This window comes from Pelophylax lessonae (genome assembly GCF_965119305.1).
Source record: "Pelophylax lessonae genome assembly, chromosome: 1".
Lineage (NCBI taxonomy): Eukaryota > Metazoa > Chordata > Amphibia > Anura > Ranidae > Pelophylax > Pelophylax lessonae.
In genome coordinates this window covers 849172477-849176305 of record NC_138768.1, presented here as the reverse complement: position 1 = coordinate 849176305, position 3829 = coordinate 849172477, and positions in this window count along the sequence as shown.

The window sequence follows — 3829 nt, the reverse complement described above, 5'->3', positions numbered from 1 at the left end:
CGTGCGCTTGTACTCGCGCATCTTGCGATCGCGCTCCAGTGAGTGAATTAAGGACGGTACGTTGTCCTTGTAACGGGGATCCAGCAGCGTGGCCACCCAGTAATCAGCACAAGTTAGAATGTGGGCAACTCGGCGGTCGTTGTGGAGACACTGCAGCATGTAATCGCTCATGTGTGCCAGGCTGCCCAGAGGCGACGAAAGGCTGTCCTCTGTGGGAGGTGTATCGTCCGTGTCCTCTGTATCCCCCCAGCCACGCACCAGTGATGGCCATGAGCTGGCCTGGGTGCCACCCTGCTGTGAACATGGTTCCATCTCCTCCTCCAGCTCCTCCTCCTCCTCATCCTCCTCATCCTCCAGAACTGTGCCCCTGCTGGACAATTGCGTCCCTGGCGTTTGCGTGTGCAGGAACCCACCCTCGGAGCCCCTTGCGAATGACTGCCCTGAAAGCCTTGGAAATGTTACCTCTTCATCCTCCTCCTCCTCCTCATCCTGTGCCACATCCTCTTCCATCATCGCCCGAATTGTTTTTTCAAGGAGGCATAGAAGTGGGATAGTTAAGCTGAGAACGGCGTCATTGCCACTGGCCATGTTGGTGGAGTACTCAAAACAGCGCAACAAGGCACACAGGTCTCGCATGGAGGCCCAGTTATTGGTGGTGAAGTGGTGCTGTTCCGCAGAGCGACTCACGCGTGCGTGCTGCAGCTGAAACTCCACTATGGCCTGCTGCTGCTCGCACAGTCTTTCCAGCATGTGCAAGGTGGAGTTCCACCTTGTGGGCACGTCACATATGAGGCGGTGAGCGGGAAGGCCGAAGTTACGCTGCAGCGCTGCCAGGCGAGCAGCAGCAGGGTGAGAACGCCGAAAGTGCGCACAAACGGCCCGCACTTTCTGCAGCAGCTCTGACATATCGGGGTAGTTTTTAAGGAACCTCTGCACCACCAAATTCAGCACATGCGCCAGGCAAGGGATGTGCGTCAAACCGGCTAGGCCCAGAGCTGCTATGAGATTTCGCCCGTTATCGCACACCACCAGGCCGGGCTTGAGGCTCGCTGGCAGCAACCACTCATTTGTCTGCTGTTCCATGCTCCTCCACAACTCCTGCGCGGTGTGTGGTTTGTCCCCCAAACAGGCAAGTTGTAAAACTGCCTGCTGTCGTTTACCCCTGGCCGTGCTGAAGTTGGTGGTGAAGGTGTTACGCTGTCCGGATGAGGAGGCGGTAGAGGATGAGGAAGCGGAGTAGGAGGAGTTACGAACAGGAGGCAAACTGAAGCGCCCTGCAATCCTCGGTGGTGGAAGGACATGCGCCAAATTGCTATCCGCCTCAGGCCCATCCGCCACTGCATTTACCCAGTGTGCCGTTAGGGAGATATAACGCCCCTGACCGTGCTTACTGGTCCACGTATCCGTAGTTAGGTGGACCTTGGCACAGATGGCGTTGCGCAGTGCACACCTGATATTTTCCCCCACTTGGTTGTGCAGGGAAGGGATGGCTTGCCTGGAAAAGTAGTGGCGGCTGGGCACGACGTACTGTGGGACAGCCACCGACATAAGGTTTTTAAAACTGTGCGTCTCCACCAGACGGAATGACAGCATTTCAAAGGCCAATAATTTTGAAATGCTGGCATTCAGGGCCAGGGATCGCGGGTGGGTAGGGGGGTACTTCCTCTTCCTCTCAAGTGTTTGGGAGATGGAAAGCTGAACGCTTCCACGGGACATTGTGGAGATGGTTGTTGGTGACCCAGGTGGTGGTGTTGCTGACAGATCGTCTGTTTGCGGGGTGGCAGGTGCCGGTATCACTACAGATGTGGCTGGAGCGGCCGAGACTGCAGCAGAAGAGGAAGCAGGATGAGCCAGAGACGTTTCTTGGTTTTGAAGGTGTGTACTCCACTGCAGCTCGTGCTTTGCACTTAGATGCCTGATCATGCAGGTTGTGCTCAGGTTGAGAAGGTTTATGCCTCGCTTCAAGCTCTGATTGCACAGGGTGCAAACCACTCGTGTCCTGTCATCAGCACATTTTCTAAAGAACTTCCACGCTAGAGAACTCCTTTGAGCTGACTTTGGTGCGCTCGTTCCCTTGCTGCGTTGGGCAGTAGCGGGCGTAGTGTCTAGGGCACGGCCGCTCCGCTTCTGCACCCTGCTCCCTCTTCTGCTGTGCTGGTGGCTCTGTGCGACCACCGCCTCTTCCTCCAAACTACTCAGGTCACCTGCATGACGTTCATTCCATGTGGGGTCGAGGACCTCATCGTCCTCCACATCATCTTCCACCCAGTCTTCACCCCTGCCCTCCTTGTCAGTCTCCACAATGCTGAACGCCGCAGCAGTTGGCACCTGCGTTTCGTCATCATCGGAGACGTGCTGCGATGATCCTTGCATGTACTCATCTTGAGAAATAAGTGGTTGGGCATCGCTGCACTCAATCTCTTCCACTTCTGGGGCAGGGCTAGGTGGATGGCCCTGGGAAACCCTGCTGACAGAGTCCTCAAAAAGAATAAGAGACTGCTGTATGGCTTGGGGCTCAGACTGCTGGCCTGATTTGCAAGGGGGTGAGGTGAAAGACGGTTGGACATTGGCTGCAGGTGCCAACTCTGACCTTTCTGCAGTAGACTGGGTGGGAGACAATGTGAAGGAACTGGAGGCACTGTCAGCAGCAAACCAATCTACTATCGCCTCAACTTGTTCTGGCCTCATCACTTCTAGGGGCGTTTGATGCCCTACCAAATACTGATGCAGGTTCTGTCGCCTACTCACACTTGAGGAAGGTGTTTCACTTGTGCGTGTAGCTGGCACAGATCGACCACGTCCTCTCCTTGCAACAGGAGCTCTACCAGCAGCACCACGACCCAGGCCACGGCCCTTATTTGACGGTCTCCTCATATTTCTGTAATTTAAGATCTTGCCCTAGAAAGGTTTTTATTGAATAGCGGAATAGGAAATATGATCCAAAAAAGTGTATGTATCTCGCACGTACAAAACCACACTAGGCCCCAATTACTATTGTTTCTACCCCTAAAAGGATGGATGAGGAGTAGGAGGAGTATGGAACAGACAGCACCCTCAAATCTTCAGAAGTATGAGATGAACCCCAAAAACTTGGAAAGGTGGATCTCACACGTACCGACACAGACTATCCCGCAATTCAATTGATCCTCAAAGGTTTTTATTGAATAGCGGAATAGGAAATATGATCAAAAAAAGTGTATGTATCTCGCACGTACACAACCACACTAGGCCCCAATTACTATTGTTTGTACCCCTAAAAGGATGGATGAGGAGTAGGAGGAGGAGTATGGAACAGGCAGCACCCTCAAATCTTCAGAAGTATGAGATGAACCCCAAAAACTTGGAAAGGTGGATCTCACACGTACCGACACAGACTATCCCGCAATTCAATTGATCCTCAAAGGTTTTTATTGAATAGCGGAATAGGAAATATGATCAAAAAAAGTGTATGTATCTCGCACGTACACAACCACACTAGGCCCCAATTACTATTGTTTGTACCCCTAAAAGGATGGTTGAGCAGTAGGAGCAGGAGTATGGAACAGGCAGCACCCTCAAATCTTCAGAAGTATGAGATGAACCCCAGCAACTTGGAAAGGTGGATCTCACACGTACCGACACAGACTATCTCGCAATTGAATTGATCCCCAAAGGTTTTAATTGAATAGCGGAATAGAAAATATGATCAAAAAGAAAGTGTATGTATCTCGCACGTACACCACCACACTAGGCCCCAACTACTATTGTTTGTACCCCTAAAAGGATGGTTGAGCAGTAGGAGGAGGAGTATGGAACAGGCAGCACCCTCAAATCTTCAGAAGTATGAGAT